The 21,576-nt window shown below is 50.9% G+C and overlaps 1 long non-coding RNA gene across 1 annotated transcript; it reads left to right on the top strand.

The window, feature by feature from the left end:
- Nucleotides 1-5,381: 5,381 nt before the first annotated feature.
- LOC147824597 (uncharacterized) lies at nucleotides 5,382-9,522 on the top strand. Its single transcript, XR_015442183.1, has 3 exons — nucleotides 5,382-5,608; nucleotides 6,461-6,581; nucleotides 8,647-9,522. It is a non-coding gene; the product is annotated as an uncharacterized LOC147824597 (long non-coding RNA).
- Nucleotides 9,523-21,576: the final 12,054 nt, after the last annotated feature.

The following is a 21,576-nucleotide window of genomic DNA, read 5'->3' as shown; positions in this document are numbered from 1 at the left end:
AGACAGGGCCACAGCCAAGGACAGCCCAGCAGGGAGGCCCAGCAGGACCAGGCTCCACCAGCCACTGGGAGAGCCTCGGGCCTCCAGGGGAGCAGGGCTCCCAGCCCTGGATGTCGGACTCCTGCCTTCCGGAACCCGGGGCTTACACTGCTGCTGCTTTGAGCCTGGAATGTCTTGGTCCTGAGTTAAGGCGGCCCTGGGACGAAGGGGAACACAGCCAAATGGCCCCGGGAATGCCCACCCAGCAGAGAGCCTCGCGGCCTGGCCTGGCCCAGGACAGGTCTGTGGGCCACAGAGGAGCCAGCTGAGCCCGGGCGGGCCTTCCTGGACCTTCCCGTCCCGAGGTCCCACTGGCTGGATGGCTGTCCCTGCCCCTGGTCGCCTCCTGCCGATGACACACTCCTGCCCCTGCTGATGTGTGGGCTCTGTCACCAGGCTCACAGCTGTCCAACCTGGGCACGGTCCAGAGCAGATGTGAAGGCCCTCGCTCCTCTCCAAGGCCCTGCTGAGGACAGCGCCATTTTCCGTTCTCCTACAGTTGTCTTCCAACACGACAGCTTTCGTTTCTGCTGACCGAAGATAAACCTTCATCCTTCAAAGGCAGTGAGAACCGACCAGGAGGCTTTGGCGATACCTGCACAGCAGAGCCAGCGCAGCAGGCATTTCGTACACTCAGGGCAGAAAGCGGGTTTGCGAGACGGGCGCTGGCCTCGCGTCCCCTCGGAGGACATCTCCTGCCGTCCTGGGCCGAGGAGGCCGGGGGAGGAGGCCGGGGGAGGAGGCCGGGGTAGGCGCCCGCCTGAGTCTGGGCGATCGCCCTGCCGGTCTGTGGACATCGCAGACGCACAGTCCTCTGCTGCCCCCTGGCGGCTGCCTGCGGATGAGCCCGGTGCAGGTGCGGGGCTTTTCCCTGGGATGGTTCCACAGCCCGGTCCGGTGGGTTCCCTGCGGGGGTCTCAGAACTTGCCCCGAGTCAGGGTAACTGACTGTGCCGCTCCCCGGGACTGAGAGGGGCCTTCCTGGATGGGCAAGGCTTTCAGTATTAAAATCAGGCACTTTTGGGCGAGCTGCGATGAGTCAGTCCGGGCTACGGGCAGGGTTCGGTCCCTGTTCTCTGGCAGCCGCCTCCCCAGTTAGGTCTCCTGTGCACATTAATGACCAGCAAAAATACCACAGGAGGGTGAAGGTTGGGGAGGAGGCCTTGGGAGGTGGGGCAGGTGAGCCCATGTCACAGCAGTTCAAATTCTCGGCCAGGACAGTGTCCATGTCACACGCACCCCTGCTCGCTGGGACCATGGAGGGGCTGAGAGGCCAAACTAAAAGGCGATTCTGCATTGGGCCAAGTTCCAGGGAGCAGGAGCCTGGCTCTCCCTTGGGAAATGGCAGTTGGGAAATTAAAGCCCGGGAGAGGACGGGCTCCCGGCACGCGGAGCGGACGCCAGATCCCTTCACCCTCGCATCGCTGACCACAGTGGACACAGAGCCTGTGAGGTGGCCAGGCTAAGGCCTCGGGCTTCGCTCCCCAGGGCTCCCAAGCAAGCAGGCTATGAACGCCTAGCCAGGGAGGGATGGGCTGGGGCTCCCGCGCCCAGAGCCAGGGCACGGCCTGCAGCAGCTGGGGACCTGCTGGGTGCTGAGTCTGAGCGCTCGGAGGACAGAGGCGCCTGAGGCTGGAATCCTTTGTCTGGCGCTGTGACGCACACAGGGGAGGGCTGCCAGGCAGAGGGGTGGCATTGGTGACGCGGGCAGACGAGTGACTTCCTGGTCATTATTTCTGCAGTAAAGCAATAATTTCACAGCTCCTTCTCCAAATAGAAGCTTTATTTTTATTAAAAAAAGGCCAAATTGATATTTATAAATGTGAAGGGAGTTATTTTTTTTAAATTGCCCTTGTTGAAATGTGAGCTGCTGACCTTTGGTGCCTGGCCAAGGCGTGGCAGTGCCTGGGCAGCTCGCCCCAGAGGGCCGCCTAGGCCCTCATAGCTGGGTGCCCCACCACCTGCCAGGCTGCACACCCACAGCTGCTGACACCGAGTGAGGGAAAAGGAGAAAAATACAGGGGCGGAGTACAAACAGCAAGTGAAGCAAATGCGGACCAAGGGGAGATGGGCTAAACATTGTAAAAACACAAAGGAGGTGAGACTGAAAAGTACAGTGAAGACTTACATTTTAAAAAATGCATTACAGAAAAAGACACTTCCCATGAATCACTCTCAGAACCCTCCTCAGTTTAAACACTCATCCCATGGTTCTTGCCACTTTCTGCAGCAGCTCTGGAGTCCTCTTTCCTGAGTGTCTTTAGGTGTGTTGTCCTGGCTGCTTCTATGTCCTGAATGGATTAGAAACATTTACCTTTCATGGTCGTTTTGACGTTGGGGGAGAGTCAGAAGGCACATGGGAGCAGATCTGGTGGACAAGAGGCACTGGGATGCCTTCATGAGCCCACCTTCCCGTTGGATGGGGCTCAGCAGCTGCATTCATACATCTTCGATCACACCTTGTAAAGACATGGATGAGGGAGGACTCCAGAGCTGCTTCAGAGAGTGGTAAGAACCATGGTACAAGTGTGCTTGAAGTGAAGGGCAGTTTTCTGAGGGGGACTCATGGTGGTGTGTCTTTTACTGTAATCATATTTAAATTTTAAATATCCAGGGTACATTTTTTTAAATTTTTAAAATAATTTTATTATTAAACACACACACATACAAAAAGTTAAAACCATACAAAGAAGAACAATGCAAAGGGAAAAAAACTACAATAATATTCAAATACAGTAGAACTCAACCAAAACAAAACTGAAAAGGACTTCAACGTTTTTCCATATAACTTAGAAAAACATCTCAAGCACCAGCAAGACACCAGAGGATGTGATTTGTTTCAGAAAGATCCCCAAAACCAACATTGAACAAATAGTGGTCTGGAAAAAATCTCCAATTAGCTAGCAGACTCCACATAAGCCAAGCTTCTCCCTAACTTAAATTTTGATACAGTCACATGACACGCGATGGAAACACAATCCAAGAAATGTGTTATTAGGCTATTTCATCCATGTGTATCCTTAATTACACGTTTAGTTTCTCACACTAGAGAATCTCACTTACAGATATGTGTCTTCTTTATTTCATTTAAGAGGATGGCCTCAATATGCGTCCATTTAGCTATAAATGTCTCTAGTTTCTCGTTCTTTATGGCTGAGTAGTACTCCATTTTATTAAAAAAAAACCCCACATCTTCTTTATCCAGATTCCGGTTGATGGGCATTTGGGCTGTTTCCAAGCTTTCACTATATGAACTGTGCCGCTATAAACATGGATGCACATATATCGCTGTGGTATGATTCTTTTAATTCTTTTGGGAAGATACCCAGAAGGGGGGTAGCTGAGTCAAATGGTCCTCTAAGCCTAGTTCTTTGAGGAAACTCCATACTGATTTCCACAGTGGTTGCACCAGTCTGCACTCCCACCAGCAATGGAGAAGGGTTCCTTTCTCTCCACACCCTCACCAGCATTTGTTATTGGTTAATTTCTTAATAGCAGCCATTCTTTCTGGGGTGAGGTGGAACCTCAGTGTTGTTTTCTTCTGCATCTCTTGAATGACCAGTGATGTTGAACATTTTTTCATCTTTATTTGCTGCTTTTACTTCTTTGTCTGAGAAATGTCTGTTCATTTCAGATGCCTATTTTTGAATTGGGTCTTTGAATTTGGGGGGTTTGATTTTTTTCAGTTCTTTATATATTCTAGATAGTAGTCCTTTGAGGTACAGTTGTTGAAAATTTTTTCCCACATTGTAGGTTGTCTCTTAGCTCTGTTGTTGGTTTCTCTTGCAGTACAGAAGATTTTTAATAAGATGAGATCCCAGTTGTTGATTCTTTGGGATAGTTCCCGTACCACTGAGGTTTTATTCATAAAGTCTTTTCCTATGCCACTGTCTTCAAGAGTTCTACCTAACTTATCTCCCAGAAAATTTAGTGTTTCTGTCCTAATATTTAAATCTTTAATCCACTTAGATCTTAATTTAGTGCATGGTGATAGGTATGGGTCTAGTTTTAATCTTCGGCAGGTTGAAATCCAGATTTTCGAACACTATTTATTAAATAGGCTATCTTTCCTCCAATGAGGATGGTTGGCTCCTTTGTCAAAGATGAGGTGGCTGAGCATATCTATAGTTGTTTCTGCATCTTCTAATCTATTCCATTGATCCTTGGGTCTGTTTCTTTGCCAATACCATGCTGTTTTTATCACAGTAACTTTGTAGTATAGTTTCAAGTTGGGGATTGTAATACCCCCAGCCATATCTCTGTTGCCTAAAATTTCTTTTGCTATTCTAGGTCTCTTCTGGTTCCAAATGAATTTTTGGATTGTTTTCTCTAGTTCTGTGAAGTATATTGTTGGAATTTCAATTGGCATTGCATTAAATTATATAGCAGTTTTGGAAGTATGGCCATTTTCACTATATTGGTTCTTCCTACCCAGGAGCACAGGATGTCTTTCCATTTTCTTATATCCTCTTCAATCTCTTTTTTCAGAGTGCTGTAGTTTTCAGTGTGGAGGTCTTTTGCTTCCTTTATTAGGTTGATTCCTAGGTATTTCATTTTTTTGGATGCCATTGTGAAAGGAATTGTTTCCCTAATTTCTCTCTCAGTGAGTCTGTTATTTGTGCATAAGAAGGCTATTGTTTTTGAGTGTTGGCCTTACATTCAGCTACTCTACTGAATCTGTAAATAAAGTCTAGAAGTCTTTTGGTGGAGTTTTTTGGGTCTTCTATGTAAAGTATCATATCATCAGCAAATAATGACAGTTTAACTTCTTCCTTTCCTATTTTTATTTCTTTTATTTCTTTCTCTTGTCTAATTGCTGTGGCTAATGTTTCAAGACCAATATTAAACTGGAGTGGTGATAGTGGTCATCCTTGTCTTGTTCCTGATTTTAGCGTGAAAGTTTTCAGTCTAGGGTACATTTTGACCACCTCTTGGTTACTGACTCCCAGTAAACCATCACTTTGATGGGCCTCCAGTCTCTCCATCTATTCCTAGACACAGTTAGTAGGCACAGTTTTCAAAGTTGCTCTTTATCACAAGAAGAATATTGTAAAAACCCTGAGTACAAACGGACACTGTGTCCAAATGTGTCTGCAGTGGTTTGCATGTATGTGTGCTTGTGTGTTTGGCGGTCCACACTGCTGAGTTTGTTTATTTATTTTTTTGGTACCAGAGATTGAACTCAGGACCTTGCGCTTGTGAGGCAGGCGCCAGAACCACTGAGCTAAATCCCTGGCCATAACACTGCTGAGTTTGTAACATCCATGTGATGTCATAGAGGTCTGTAATGTCACACATAAGCTACAGTGGACCCTTGACTTACAAACTCAATTCATGCAACGGGGCTAGTTACAACTCAAGTTGGTCAGCTGAAGGCTCAGACTCCTCTGCACAGCCCTCAAAGCCTCTCTCCTGCTCACAAGCAGATCTCAGTGTCCTCAGAGAGACACTGGCCCAGGATTTCTCAATTAACCCCGCACAGGAGAGGATGTTGTCATGTTCCTTCCAGAGCTCTTTAGGGTTAAATATGTATCTGAGACCATCAGGAACCACAAGCAACCAGCATGCAGGTTGTAACTCAAAACTTTGTTCCTAAATTAAATCTAAAATTCTGGTAGTAACCCAAGTTGTTTGTATGTATGACAGGCCTGTCATCATTCCAGGGTCTACTGTAATTTGGAAGATAATTGAAATATATTTTTGCTTTATATTGGCAAAGTTTTTAAAACAGGAAGCATTTTTATTACATATTTACAAATGTGTTCGAATCCTTCCTGCTTAAGTTCCACACTGCAATGCATGGCTGGTTGGATAGCATCTCAGGCGTTGTGGGGCAGAGCTGGTTTCCTGGGCTTCAGGGGTGAGGTCTGAGCCCTCCAGACCATGTCTGAGGCCCCAGCTTGCTCATTTTGGGGTTCTCAGTCTGACTTCCACCCGTGGCCAATGCACTGTGGCCACCCGTGGCTGTCAGTCCTGTGCAGATATATCCCAGATCCTGGTCTGGATGGTCTGGTGTCTTCTCTGCACCACGTTCTCCACCCTAGGAAAGAGGCAGTGCTTTTCACTGAACTTCTGGGTTGAACTCAGAGAGCTGGAGGGTTGGCAACCTGGGTGCCTGCTGCTGTCTTCCTGAGAGCTTGGGAAGCTACTTTTCAGGTTCTGGGGGACACTCCAACAGCTCAGCACCCAGGCTTGCTGGTTTCTCCAGGAGACCTTGCACATGGGAGGATTCTTTATCTACCATGACCACTCTGTTGGAGTCCAGGCTCCCAGTGGTCTAGAGAAGGGTCTGGAGCTCGAGGAGATGAGTTGGGGACCCAGAGGCATCAGAGCGGGGGTGGGAGAACACCTTCTGGCATGTCCGTGTGGGCTGGGAGTGCAACGCGGGGTCCCTATCTGCTCCCTTCTCCCCTTCCCTCCAGCGCTGTCCCTGTGCTCTGCTTCCTGGCTACCAGGAACTAAGCATCCTTCCTCCTCCACACCCTGCCACCATCTTGTTTCTGCTTCAGAGCCTGCTGACCACTGACTGAACTCCCTGAGACCGTAAGTCCAGTTAACCTCTTTTCCTTTAGGAAAAGTGGGTGTCATATGTCATGTTCTAGCAAGGGGAAACCTGATTAACACAACTGGAGAGGACATTTTGGATGACCTGGAAGCCTAAGGGAACCTTTGTGTACCTGACAGGAAATCCCAAGTGGTGGCCTTCCTGAAACCTCAGTCTCCTGCCTGATAGAGCAGTGAATTTCTCCTGTGCCAAGTCCCCTGGCCCAGGCTGAGTGGGTACTGATGCTGTTGCCATGGAGAAGCCTTCCCTGGGCTCCTGGCCCTACAGGAGGCCCGAGGTACCCAGCCACACAGAGGGACCCTATCCCTCCAGGTTTGCTCTTTCTGAGGACACAGAGCAGCGGGTCATTCACCAGACAAGCTTGTGGGCAGCTGGTTTGGGTGCTGGAGCCTGGGGCCAGAGCTCCAAGGTGACAGTCACCTGTCTCAGGCTTGGCACTGTCACTGGGCTCATCTGTCTTCCCAAACCCCGAGGACACAAGAACTGTGGAATCTGGTGTTTTTCCTGATCATCTTTTTTGTTTCACTGCTCAAAACTAGAAATCGCAGTAAAAAGTAATCAGCATGATGAGATTAAGAGTTCCCTTCCTTCACAGACCCAGAGAGTCACTGGTGGGGCTCGAGGGGAACCTTCTGCCCCAATGTGAGGGCACGGGGACTGGTGGAGGGAGCAGGCGTGGGGCCCTGGGGGCAGCAGATCAAGCAGAGACCCGGCTGTGGAGGGTGGGCGGTCCTAGGGCTGCTGTCTCCAGGACACTCCCCCGGGAGGGGCGGCCAGGTCTCCTCTGCTTGAATGCCGGGCTGGGACCTGGGCCTTTTCACCAAGACAGTGTGGGCCGAGCGGTGCCGCACGACACTGCAGAGGTCATTAGGAAGCAGCTTTGCCAGGGAGGTGGAAAGCCCAGCCAAGCCCAGGGCTGGAGTCCAGCATCTCGGCCCGCAGAGACATGGGTCAGAGGTGTTGCCCAGGGCTCCAGCCACTCTCACAGCCCCAGCTGAGGCCACAGGCAGGAGGATCAGAGAACAAGCCAGCCGGGGCCTCTTCCACACTTCTGGGCCACAGAATCCACAGGCACAAAGACAGGGCTGTCACTGCCATCCACCTGGGGAAGCCGCTCAAGCAGTAACACTGAACAGGAACTGGGATGAGTCAAGGGAAACTGTGTCACACAGCAGTGCCCAGGGCCCACACGGTGGCCAGCCGTGACTGTCCACTGCAGCAGTCCACAGCTCCATCCACAGTCTCTGGCATTCTTGGTAGGAAAGAGATGGGAGGCTTTGGAAACCCTCACGAATGATGAGCTCAGATGCTGCTCGGCTCCCATCCTCACCCAGGGGAGCCACACAGCAGCCCAGGGGGGCCAGGGACACCTCCCAGGAGCCTGCCGAGGGAGGTCCGCCTGGAGGGATCCTTGACCTAAACAGGACTGTGCTCCGGGTGGAGTACGCCTGCCGGTAAGTCTGCCTTTGCTAACTGTCCTCACTGTGCTTCGTCGGTCTCCTGTAACTCAGGTGCCAGTGTGGACAGTGGACCAGGCCAGAGGGCTTGGGGGGGAGGACCAGGACCCCATGGTGCAGGAGCCATTGCTCCAGGCTGAGTGAGCACAATTTGTTGTTGATTTGATTAATCTCCATGTACTCTCCCAAAAATCTGTAATTATATGCAGATATTTTCTTATTACTTTATGTTAAAATGAAACAAAGTTTCATAAAATAATAAGAGGATAAGAATAGTTAATACACTGCTTATTATTATCTTGAAAGTAGTTACTCAGAGTACAAGACATGGACATTCAAGACTCTCACAAAAAAGAAGAAAAACAGATAACAGCAGAGTTTTCTTTCCAATGATCCCAGGGGAAGTGGCCGTATAAATGAAGTGAATTAGCATAAAATGTGCAGTCATATTTATTCGAGCTGTTTTGCTCATTTGTAGACCCGGAAGTAAGCTGTAGACGTGGTGATCTTCCCCCTGACATCTTCAGTGTGTGTCTTGTAGGAGGGAGAGTGTTTCTCTAAACCATCCACTTGTCTGTTAATACAGGATACTCAGGAATACCCAGGAATACTCCTCAGGAGCTGTAGTTAAATGACACAAGACTACTGACCCAGACCTGAGCTACCTGCATGTTCTGCCCCAACTGACGGCATCATACAGCACTTTTCTTCACTCAGTGCCTTTGGTTCCTACTGGTTTTAGTGTCGTCCTTCTGGCTGCCCCAGCCACTGCCAGCTGTCAGGATCCTGGCCTCTCAGAGCCCGGGCTTAGGCCAACTGCTTCTCCCCTCGGTGTAGGTTATCCCAGTGTCCACTAAGCGCTCACGTCAGTCAGACCTGTGGATCGGACTTCCGTGGCAGTGTAGTTAGCCAGTGGACTGGGCACGAATTGGCTTCCACCAGCCTCTCCTGTGTGAGCAGAAAAGTGTGGCTGCCCTGAAGGCCAGGACTCAGCTGTGAGGGGTCCAGGCTGGGCCACATCACACTGGCGTCTGCCTGAGGCTGTCTGTGTGGAGATGCCCACAGTGCCCGGGGGAAACTCGGCTGGCTGGCACCAGGGCTGCTGGGCAAAGCACCCCTGCCCCTGGGCTTGGGCGGAGCACTGACTGCCTGAGCTGGGGTGAAGGCTGCGATTCTGGCCTCAGTGTTTAGACCAGGGAGGGGCTTGTATGGGACCCAGTGAAGCAACTGTCCCCCATGCCAGGGCCCTGCAGACCCTCTCTTCTGCTCTGAGCTCGGCCCCAGCCCGCCTGGGAGCGCGGAGTCATGCACAGTGGGGCTGGCTGCGGCAAGAGTACAAGTCTGAGCCTGTGATCCCGTGACCCGATATGAGGAAGGCAAGAAGATATTTTCAACACACATAATGAATTGGAGGAGCAGAGGGGAGAGTTTGTAAAAACAGTGAAATCACTGTAAATAAAAATTGCACAACAGTCTTCATTTATTTGGGACTGTGGATTAAACTCAGGGCTTTTGCACATCCTCAGTTCATTAAAAACATTTGCTTTCAATTTTGAGACAGGGTCTTCCTAAGTTACTAAGCTGCCCCAACTGGGCCCGAGCTTACGACCCTCCTACTGAGGTCTTCTGGAGTGCATCGGCACAGCTGGTCTTTCTTAAAGATGTTGATCAGGCCTGGGTAGAAGACCTCCACCCTCATCTGCCCCTCACAGCCAGCCTCTGAGTAGGGTCCCGACCCCCGCCACCCCCTTCCACTGCTCTTCTCCCTTACTACAGGCCAGGAGGGGCTCTTTCTCTTGGGGCCATTTCCCTGCTCGCAGTGCCCCCTGGTGGTGCATGAAGGGATGGCCATGAGCGTCACCCTGCTCAGGGGCAGGCTGTAGGTAGGACTTGTTCTCAGAGGAGCAAAGCTTTCGTGTGATTCAAATGCATCTTTTGGTGCCTTTGGGGTCATAATGTCTATGGATACATTTTCCAAGGGAGAAGCTCCAAGCTCAAAAAAGAAGCAGTTAAAATCCAAAGCTCCTCCCCCAGTCCAGAGCCAGCAATCTGCTTACTGAGGCCCTTGTGTGTGTTAGAGGCATTGTGGGATTTTTCTTTCTTTCTCTCTCTCTCTCTTTCTTTCTTTCTTTCTTTCTTTCTTGCTTTCTTTCTTTCTTTTCTTTCTTTCTTTCTTTCTCTTCCTTTTCTTTTGCTATTTTTACTATATCATATTTTCATTGGTATGAAATTAAAATATACATTTTATTCATATTTATTCCAATTAGACACACCAAAGAAATGGGGAAACAGCAAATTCTTTCACTCCTCTTGCAGCCTCCATGGGATGATTTTCAGTGTCAAATGAGGTCCTGCATAAAGGGCGGTCAGCATAGGGCCCAGGCACAAGTGAATGTCAGGAAGTGGTGGCTGCCACTCATGAGAAACATCCCAGATTTCCTGTCCCATCAGAACATCCAGGGGCGGGAGGGGCAGGGACTAGGACTGCTCTGACTGTGGGGCTCAGTTTTGGCCTTGTCGCTGCTGCCCCAAGGCCTGGCTCCCAATGACCAAGCTCTGCAGTGTGCTGGCCCTCGAACCTTACACCACCCAGGTGCATGGACTTTCTCCAAAGCACAGCAACACACACCCATTGTTCTGACCGAGACAGAGAGGATGCCCTGGCAGCTGCACACCAGGCAGGAGCACGCCCTGCAGTCTGGGTCCTTGTGGACAAACCAGAAGTGTGGTTCATACTCACTGCTGCCTTGGAACCAGCTTCTCCCGGGGACCACCTGGGCTCTGTTCCCCACTTGGCCTGAGCAGGAGGCTCCACAGACTGTGTGGCTTCACTTGGACCTAAGTTGTTCAAGGAGAGTCTTCCAAGGGAAGATGGGCCACCTGGGGATGCATCATAGGCACATGGAGTTGGCTGGAAGAGATGGGCTGAGGCTCCTGAAGAGGGTGCCCTGTGCGTCTCCAACCTCCCCTCCATCCCAGTTTGCTGCTCAATTTTAGAAGCCCTGGTAAGGGCCAAACTTCACCCATTTACCTCCTCTCTGGCCATGCCTCAGGAGAGATGAAGTTAGGTCCTCTTGTGCTACAATTGTGAGAAAAGGCACCAGAAATTCTCTCTCCACCAGAACAGTGCCCTTGGTGCAAAGTTGGTTTTACCCCAGGCTTGGGGGAGCTTAGAGAACTTGAACAGCTATGCTTCAGCCCGGCATGGCAGCTGTCTACCCAGCGCTGATGCTCTTTGTCCAGATAATCGTTTGTGTCTTGGACTAAATGATGCACCTCATCCCCGAACTGCACAAGTTCCTCATGCTTCTGTCTAAAGGATGCAATATGCGAGGTCCCTGACCTGCTCTCTCACCTTAGCGAACAGCTGGATACTGGCTCCGGCTGACTCCATACCATGGCCACCACAACCTTCACCAAAATGGTAGCTGGTTCTGTGGCCTCACTGGTTGTTTCTCCCAAATTTCATGTTTAAATCCTAACCCTCAACTCGATGGGAGCAAGAGGTGGGTTTGGGAGGTGATTGGACTATGGGGATGGAGCCCCAGTGCTGGGCTGGGTTCCTTTATAAAGTAGGCCCCAGGGAAGCCTTACTGCTTCCCCCCAGGGCAGTCATAGGGACAGATGCTCTTCCTCTCTGAGCCCCAGATAGTGTGACAGAGACCTGGGTCTGTGGGCACCTTGATCGTGACCTTCCTAGCCTGAGAACTGTGAAAAATAAATTTATCTTCTTTTTCTGGTACTCAGTCTATGGTACTTTATTATAGCAGCTGAAACAGAGTGAGGCAGGGGTTTTCCAGCTCCATCTTCTTAGTGTCTTTCCCCCTTAAACAGATCGTTTCAGCAAACTTTTGTTAGATATTGTATTGTACTGGTCAGCTTTTTGTCACAAGGACAATACTTTTCATGCACAATTTAAGGAGAAGGGGTTTATTTTGGCTCACAGTTTCAGAGGGTTCAGCCTATAGTCAGCTGGCTCCAGACAGAAGTGGCATGGTGGTAGGGAGTAGTGGAGGAAAGCTGCTCCACTCATGGAAGGCAAGGAAGAGAGAGACTGGAGAGATCTGGAGACCAGGACACACTCTCCAGGTCATGCCCCAGTTGCTCCTAGCAACACATTCGGCTACGAAATCACCAGTGGACCAACCTGCTGAGTATGACATTCTCATGATCTGCTCACCTTCCAAAGCCCCACTTCTGAGCACATGAGACTTTGGGGGGATATTTTAGTTCTAAATCCTAACACATTCTACCTTAATATATGGGAAGAGGGGGCAGAAGTCCAGAAGAACTGGAGATAAAATTAAGCACAAACAAGCTGACTTCGTGGAATTCACCTTCTGACAGTAATGTAACCCTTCATCAAATAATAACTACAGCAATGTATAAGCAGACATTGGCACTGTAAAGGGAGCTCATCCCGAGGAGATGACTGAGAAATCACTTGGTAGTGAATACTGCTGAGATCCCAAGGTCAAGAAAAGAGAGCCAGAGCATGAGGAGCCGAAGCATTCTTTCTGCTCTTTGGTAGAGGACATGGAAACAGGAAGATGCTGAGGCAGGGGGAGGTGGAGTATATCTGAAAGAAAGCTCCAGACAGGCCAGCCTGGATGCATGTAGGAAACAGGATCCACAAAGGAGCAGATAGCAGGAAAGCCCAGTGTGCCAGGGCTGTAAGGTCACACAAGACAAGCTTTACTTTCAGGGTTTGCAGTGCAAGCAAGGAGGAGAAATCATGGTCCCCAAGTCAGGGCAGGCTGGTGATGTGCAGCAGAGGAAGGGATGGAGGAGGTTTGGGGAGGAAAGTGACAGCACTCAGTGAGACGCAGGAAGCGGGGACAGTGGCAGTGCCTGACCCGTGACTCCAGGTGGGCAGTGGGTCTTTGGAGACCCAAGGAGAGGAAGCATTTGGTCCTATACATGCTGAGTTTGTGGTTGTCAGGGCTGGAGGAAACATGAAGGAGTCTGTTCACGGGTGAGGTCCTCAGGGTAAAGAAGCATGCAGAGCCAACATCAGCAACCTTGAGAAGAGCATGTTTTTATTCTTAGGCCCTTATATTGGCCATTATCAAGTATTATATCATCCTGTCCTGGCATGACCGTGCTGCACATGCATGACTGCCTATGCTAAGTCATTCTTCCATCAGTGTGTTCTGCTATGCACATGTGCTAGACAGCAGGGTTGTGTCCTTACAGGGTCCTCAGGTGCCCCCAGGCTGTGCATCAATCAGAAATGGTTCCCCACAGAGGCCTTAGGGTTTCTCTGAGGTGTTTTAGGCAATGTTGATGAGTACTGTAAAGTGAGGTAGGGGTGGGACACACCCACATGCACAGAAATGTGTGAGACCCTCACTTTATTGCATTGAAGCTGTTTACATCGTGAGTTTGCTGAGGGGAAGAGGCGAGAAGAGAAGAAGGGATGAGAAAAGGAGAGGGGGCAGGAGGAAGAAAGGGGAGCAGCTGAGCAGGGAAAGGAGATGCGAGGGGCAGACCACGCTGGTCCAAGCCTCAGTGACCCCCAGCGGTGTTTCTAGGAGAATCCCAGGAGTGTGAGTCAGAGATTGGCCTGCTCGGCTGTTCCTCCAAGCAGCATCTTCTGTGGGAAGTGTCCAGAGAGGGCTTCAGAGGGCACAGCAAGGTCCACAGGAAGCCATGAGCTGCACCCCAGAAGGTGGGAGGCCGGGCACCAGGTGCTGAGGAGAAAGAGGAGACCAATGCTGGGCTTGGGGTCCAGCGGCCAAGGTGGCCCATTTGCTCTTTCCTGTCTCTCTGTGGGCCAGAGGAGTGCGGCATCTCCAGCGGGTGTAGACAGAGCCTTCTGGGGTGATGGGGAGCCCCAAGCCTCCTGCTGCTGGGTCCACAGGCTCACAGGGAATCTCTGTGCCATCTCTGGCTGCCTCTGTCCTTCCCTCCGGCCATTCAGATCCCACACTAAGCCCTCAGGGTCCCAGCCTGGCTGAGCTGGTGAAGAAGGAGGCCCCCAGATCAGCACTGCCAGGGACCCCTGCAGTAAGTCTCTAGTGTCCTTCTAACCAGAGTGTGAGGAAAAACACACTGAGAGACAGAACTAGAAGAGAGAAAGCAGAGGCCAGGACGACCAATGCCTGTGCAATGGACAAAGGTGCTGGCCAGTCCCAGGCGCTGACTTTTACTGGCAAGTGATTGGGGTAAAGGCGAGCTATGTGGAGTTTCTATGGAAATTAATATAAACAAGGCTCATAAAGGACAAGGCAAAGTGTTCTCAAATTGGGAACAGAATAGACAAAATACAGGGTGGTAATTAGAGCACTGTCCTTCTAGTCAGCAGGTTTTAGTTGTGGGAATGAAATCTGGGTGCGATTCCATTCCTTGGCATGTAGGCTTCGGCCAGACTCACTTTTATAAACAAGACAATTGTGGGGTTAGCCCCTCACAGCCTGCCTTGGGCATGATCAGCATTACAGTCCTCTGCACAGCACAGTTTGCATCCAGAGCCACCTCTTTTAATTTTATTTAACTTCCAAATAAAGATGGAGGACAGCACTCCAGGTTACCACGATAGGCTCTTCCCTCACGTGAGTGACACCACTCAGAACAGGATGGAAAGTCTCTTTGCCACTTCAGCCCTCCTTGATGCTGTTCCTGTCTTGTTGGGCCAAGGCATTTGTGACCTTTGGATGACCCAGACCTCAAGCTCTGAGATTCAGTCGAGCACTATCAGGTATCTTGTTAGAGGGCCAGGAAATCAATGGGTTACTGGAAGAGTCAGAGTAATCCCCGAGATGCTCAGGTCCTGGTCTTCTTAGTCACTCTCCTCACTGCTGAGATGTAATTCCTGGCACCCACGAACTGGATGGAGAGAGGTTTATTTTGGCTCATAGTTCAAAAGTTTCAAGTCTGTGTTTGGCAGGCTCCCTGGCGGAAAGGCATGGAAGAAGGGTTTGGAGGAAAGCTGCTCACACCATGGTGGCCAGGAAGTAAGGAGAGTAAAGGAAGGAGGCAGGGAGAGAGATTTGCCTCCCCTCAGTGACCCAGCCCCTTGGACAAGCCCCACCATCCCACACCGGCTCAGCTGCTGGGCTCACCAGGAGATGGCACACAGCACCTCGTGATCCAATCACCTCCCACGAGCCCCATGGGGGTGCAGCAGGCCTTGGGGGCCATTCTTGATCCAACCTATAATATTCTCAGAACTTGTTAGGGTGCAGATGTGTCGGGCAGGCGTGAGTGGCATCAGGGTCGCTGGTCAGCTGATTTGGGACAGGGTCATTGCCTGATTATTCTGGAGCAGTTAGGGTAATGACAGAGGCCCCAGAGGGGAAGCGAAGGCAGCTGAGCCTGTGCAAGTGAGGCCAGGGGCAGAGAGACCCCTCTATCCAGCTTTAGGGGCGGAGGAGGGGTCAGGAGCTTAGGGAAGCTGGTAACCTCCTAAAGCTTGGGAAGGAGACAGACTCGCCCTGACGTCTCCAGAAAGGAACCAAGCTGTGCCAGTACCTCACCGACGCCAGCATCTGGACCTGGGCCTACAGAGCCATAGGACGTGGGTGCAGCTCTGAGTCCTGAAGGTGGGGACCTGTGACTGGCGCCCTCGCCGTGCTGCGGCAGATGCTCGGACCTATCCACGCCAGAAGACGGCAGCCCAGAGGCAACAGTGGATGTCCGCCTGCCGCCTGCCGTGGAATGGCTCCGGGCGGAAGTCGGGTGCACAGAACACCTGAAAGGAAACGAGCGAGCAACCATCTGCCCCTAGGAGCAAGGTGTCCGCGCAGGATGTGCGTGCCTGTGCCGACCCAAACAAACTCCGGTCCTGGGCTGCCTGTGTGAGTTCCACCCCGTGGGCGTTCACGGGAGTGCACATACGCGTGTGCAGGTCCAGCTGTGAGGAGCTGCGAGGCAGCCCAGCCCAGCCCAGCAAGAGCCCACGCCTGAAGCCAGCAGGCAGCCAGGGCTGAGTTGCGGCTCTCGGGTCTGCAGGACTCTGAGCCCAGGTTTCCTGGTGCTGCGGGTCTGCGGGAACAGCGCAGTGTAGGCGGCTTCTAAGGGCTCCGGCAGGGGGCGCTGTGCGGGCCGCCAGGGGGCGCCGGGCCGGTGGCAGGGGGGCTGCCCGGCTCGGCTGGCCCCCGCTGCTCTTCTGCATTTCCCACTTTGCGTCCCGGAGCTCCGGGTGAGGACCAGGCGGCGCCAGCACTGCCACACTGCCGCAGGCCTGGAGGCCGGAAGTCCGAGGCCCCGGAGCCCTTAGCTGGCTCTTTGGAGCTGCAGGGAGTCCCGCTGGGCCCACCGCCCTGGTCCCCAGGCCCGGGCGCCCCTTCCCGGGAGGCCCGGAGCCAGCGGGACCTCGTGTCGGACCCCCAGCCACACGGCCCTGTCTCAAGGCTGCCTTCTGAGCGCTCTTGGGGAGCCACATCCTTGTGCCTGTCACAGCATCCGGCCCAGGGTCCGGCACTGGGAAATCCATTTCGTATGGAAGATGGGAGGTAGGAGCTTGAACTGCTGGGGTCGCGCCCTCTTCCTCGCCTGTCTGTAGGACTCTCCGATCAACTGTTGGGAGAGACTTCTTAATCATATGTGCCGTTCGCTCCCGAAGCAGTCACCCTCTGAAAGAGTCAGCATAAAGCATCTGCTCGTGATTACATGACCAAAATTAGAAAACTGTCAATAACGTGTTTGGTAAAATTATTGTTAATCAAAAACATCGTTTTAAATCTTTGGAGATGGAAATGCTAACTATCCTAATTCTTCATGCAGTGTGTACCTGTATCACTTTATCATACCACACCCAATAACTACGTGCAATTGAGATAATAAAGAAAAGTGAAATTAATGTATACATCTAAAAAAATAACCAGGGAAAATTGCAGCCTTAGGGGTGAGGGTGTTGTGTTACAGTGTCGGCTTGCAGCCAGCAGAGGGCGCGCCAAGCCCAATTTTGGGCAGCACAGCTGTTGGCTTCCAGCGCCCGGGGAAGCGGAGCAGGTGGATCAGGCTCCATCTGTGCCCAGTAGGAACATTACGGCTTTTTCCAAAAGAGAAGTAAAGGCGCGCCCAGACACAGGGCAGATTAAAGGCGCAGTAGCACGACCTCTTCCTTTTTACCTCCAAGTTTCTCTTTGCAACATCTAAAAACTAGGCCAAAGTTGTCGGGAGCGACATCACAGCCAGATGCTGGCTTTGGAACAGTTCTCTCCCATTCGGAGGAGCGGCAGTGTGTGGGGTTGGCGTGAACCCCGAGAACTGATGCACTGCGCTGACGCTTTCTTCTGAAGGACACATAAATAAATGTCAAAAGGAATTAGGCACGCATTTCTTGGTGTTGTCTCTGTGTTCTCACCGCATGAGTGTGAATCATGGGTGGGGTGGAGCCTGGCTGCCTGTAGCATTCTGTGGGTTTGTGTACATGAAAGACAGCCACCGCTTAGGGAGTACTCGGAGTAAGCACCTCCCGAGGCGCCGGAGTGGAAGTCGCATGCAGGCAGCGTCCTGGCCACGGAGCTCTCTAGGCCTTTTCCTGCCCAACGGCTCCTTCGGATGGGGAGGGGGCTTTATTTTACGCACCATCTTCTCATCTGTTCACCTGCTGAATATGAATCGACCAGCAGAGGGCTAGTGTGAAAGCAGATAACCTAAGTGTTTTGGAATAGATCCATTAATTTCAATCACTTGCCTTCTGAAAAGAGCTAAAATGGTCCAAAAAACAACGTCCTCTAGACATGGTAGATCATTTATAAGTTGAATTTTATTTAAAGTGGCACATACCGTCCTGTTACTAAAATTAGTTTCTCCAAACTAAAGAGTGAAAATGAGATCATATTTTCTAAAAGTTTTTGATGAGAGGAGAGAAACTCTGCGAGCAAAAATGTTTTTGTCAGAACACACAGTGCTCTCAGTGGCCACCCTCAGCACATTGCAGAGGAGCTTAGCAGAAGGTTTCAGTTTCACTAAAATGAAGTATCTGACTCCAGGTTACAAGCATGGGCTGGTAGTGTGGGCAGATGTGAACCAAGGAGCGGTTTCATGGAGACTGCACACCAGCATGGGAGACCTCTGAAGAGACCTTCAGGGCCACCAGCTCATCTACAGGCTTTGAAGCTGGGGTTGAGGATGAGTTCTGACCAGTGGTGCACCCTCTGCCCCTCTGCCCTCCTCCCTGCTGACGGAGAAAAGTTAACACCTCCGTGTGGTTGATTCCATCCAAGATCTCGCAGGAACAGAGGACCCACTCCATCTGCCCTGCTCCCCTCCAGGAAGGGAGCTGCTAGGAAGGACAAAGAATGGCAGAGGATTTGATAGGCAGGCTCAGGGTCAGCACAGGCTTTTGACACTGGCCATCTACAGCCGGAGAGCTGGCACCCGCAGTTGCTGCTCAGCCCAAGAAGCTGAAGCTGCAGACCAAGCGGGATTGGGATGCAGCAGCCCTCCAAGGATGGACAGGTGTGGTGCTCATCTGCATGGGAGGGTGCAGAAGCTGGGGTCTGGTGTTTGTAGGAGACCAGCTTGAAACTGCACGGAACAGGCTGATTTGGCTGTGAAGCCGGCTGTTGATTAAGATCATGAGTCCCTCCAAGGCCTACGTGTGAATTGCTAATGGACCTTTTGGCTGGTGTATGGAGACAGACTTCCTGTGCCAACACGGTCACAACTGAGGTCTCAGTGATTGATGAGGCTGTGACTTCTCTACAGCAAGGAAGCACTGTGGCTGAGGCACTGTGACTGTGCGCCCGTTCTCCAAGATCAGATGTTAGCCAGGTAAGGCAGGTGGCTCTTAGCTGCGACCTGCAGACAGCACAGGTGCCTTGCTAACTGTGACCTGGGCTTCAGTACACTCAGTTTTTCCCCTTTCACAGCCTGGCTCATTAAGTATACTAGTTGTGCTGTTTTCTACATCTGCCTTCACGCCTCCTTGCTATGCTGTATGATCATAAATACTGACTGATCCAGAGCTCAGGGTCTTAGCCAGGAGATCTACGATCAGTCGGTCTTTAGCCAGGGGAGAGCAGAGATCAATTCCTGGCCCCCCTTATTCTTTGCATATTATTCTTCCATCCCCTGCTGTGCCCTCCTCAGGCAACCCAGCGTCCCCTGGTAACTGGTCAGGCTGTCAACCTGACAGCCACAGGAGACAGCAGAAAGCCCACTGGATGACACTGCCCACAGTCAGGGTGGGGCTCTGCCCTTCATTTGTGGATCTGCATGCCAGTCATCTCTGGACCTGCCCTGCAGACACACCCAGTGGTGTGCGGTACTAACCCAGTGTTTCCTAACGCAGGTGAGTGGACGTAGCAGGACAGATGATCAGAGTCTTAGCCCTATCCTGGGCTTCCTGTCACCAGCTTTCACCAGGGCTTCTGAGCTGCCAGTGGGAGGGCCGGGTCAGGAGCCCCTCTGGGTCCCTCCTACGTCTTTCTGTCTCCCACTGCCTGTTTCACGGAGGTGACTGGTGTGGCTCTGGCCGGTGACGGGGCTGCTGGCTCTGCACAGGCAGCTCCTGCCCGAGGCCAGTGCACAGCGTGGCCTCCCGCTCTCCTCCGGGGCTGGTGCTGTCACCTCACCACAGAGGGTGACCAGAAACTACTGCTCACAAGAAAACACCTCAGACTTGCAACATACCCTGTGTCTCTGGCCACACAATTTTATGTCTCAGAAGGTATCTGTATTTTCATTTAATCAGAAATTGGTGTTTTCAGTTGTAATGGTTTCTATTACTTAAAGCCAGTGTAGGATTGATCTGTTAATACACATGTCACTGAATCCTTTTATACCTTGGACCTCACTGGTTATATTTAATATTATTTGAAGCACTGCTATTGTCTTTGTTAATACTTTAGGAATTCTATATTGGTAATGGGAGGAATGTTGTTCTGTTGGTTTTTGTTGTGTGTTTCTTTGAAAGGGTTTTGTGTCAGTGTTACATTGGCTGTATACAAATGATCAAGTCTCTCTCTCTCCCTCTCTCTCCCCCTCTCTCCCTCTCCTCTCCTCTCCCTCCACTCCCAGCCTAACTGGAATATGTATTGCATGATTGATTTCTGAGGACCATACAACCTTCTCTCTCCTCTCCTTTCACTTCCATGAGTTGTAAGTTTTGATATTCTTTTCTGGGCTTCCAACGTTCTCTTTGAGAGCACGAATCACAATTCAGCCATGTCTACAAGTTGAGTTCTCATAAGAAGGTGAAGGAAGAGGCTGAATCCACTTTGCTCCACTGCAAATACTTTCCACTCTACTGAGGGTTTCAGCTTGTCTCTAAGCACTCATGTCCCTAGCTCCTGCTGGGTTTTTCCTGGAGTATCTTTGTCCACATGTGGGACACAGCTGTAGTTACTCAAGAGTGGCTGCTGTCATTTCCTGTTTTGAAATTGTTCATGTTTCCCTCCTAATTCTCTCTGTCCTGGCCCCGTTCGGCTCTCTTCTTCCTTCCTGTGGTTCAGAAGGAGCAGCACTCTCGATGCTCTGGGAAGGACAGGGTGGAGAAGAGGAGGCCTGGTGGGCAGGAGCAGCTGCAGCTGGGCCAGCTGAGTGCCTCCTGGGGGCCTGTGCCTCCTCTGGGCAGATTTCCGTGGTCACAGCTCCAGCTCTTGGTGATCTACCAGGAGGTGTGTGGTGACACACGAAGTCTCTCAGTGTCAGGCAAGCAGTGGCCTGCATGTCTTTACCTTCTGCTGCTCTCTCCTTTGGCTCTTCCCAAAGGTGGTGTGTGCACATGCGTGTGTGTGCATGTGTGTGTGTGCACTCACACACTTGGCCCATCTCCAGCCCAGCATTAGCTTCTGATCAGAAGTGTGGCACTGTGGTGCACTTGCTCTTTTTACTGTTGATGTATCTTCATGGTAGGTGATATTTACATCACCTTGGGTGAATTTACATGCATAGCAACTCCGTGATGTTCGCCTCCTCTTTCCCACCCTTCCCTCTCTCTCCTTTCCTGGATCCCCTTCCCATCTCCACAAAGTCTACCTCCCTGTTTCCTACCAGCTCACTTTCATTTTGTTCTTAAAATTATTCATATTTTAATAAAATACTTTCTTTTAAAATATTTTCTTATATAAGAACAACCATGTAATGTTTATCTTCTGTCTGATTTATTTCACTTAGCATTATGGACTCAAGATCTGCCCATTTTCCTACAACTGTTTCAAATTTATCATTTTTTATGGCAGCATAGTCCTCCCTCATGTATAAATATGTTTTCATTATCTATTTATCTACTGATGGGCATATAAGTTTCTTCCAAGATTTAGCTATTATGAGTTGTTGTGTTCTAAACATGGGTGTGTATTTATCACTGTAATATGATTTTTTTAATATGATGTTTTTAACACCTTTGGGAAGATACTTAAAAGAGACATAGCTATATGGAATGGAATTTCCAATTTTAGCTTTTGAGGACTTTCCTTGCAAGTTTCCACAGTGGTTACTGGGTTAGACTCCCTCAACAATGTAGTCATACTGGTTCTGCTGAGAGTTTACCTCTGCCCAAGCAGAGTGGGTCCACCTTCCATCCTGTGTATCTGAGCAACCCCACATTCTGCGCAACATT

The sequence above is a fragment of the Heterocephalus glaber genome, unplaced genomic scaffold (genome assembly GCF_053883595.1).
Source record: "Heterocephalus glaber isolate CG9 unplaced genomic scaffold, H.glaber_assembly_v1.0 deba00001537, whole genome shotgun sequence".
In the NCBI taxonomy this organism is placed as follows: Eukaryota; Metazoa; Chordata; class Mammalia; order Rodentia; family Bathyergidae; genus Heterocephalus; species Heterocephalus glaber.
The sequence above is the reverse complement of the archived record's forward strand: the minus strand, read 5'-3'. Positions and strand labels throughout refer to the sequence as shown.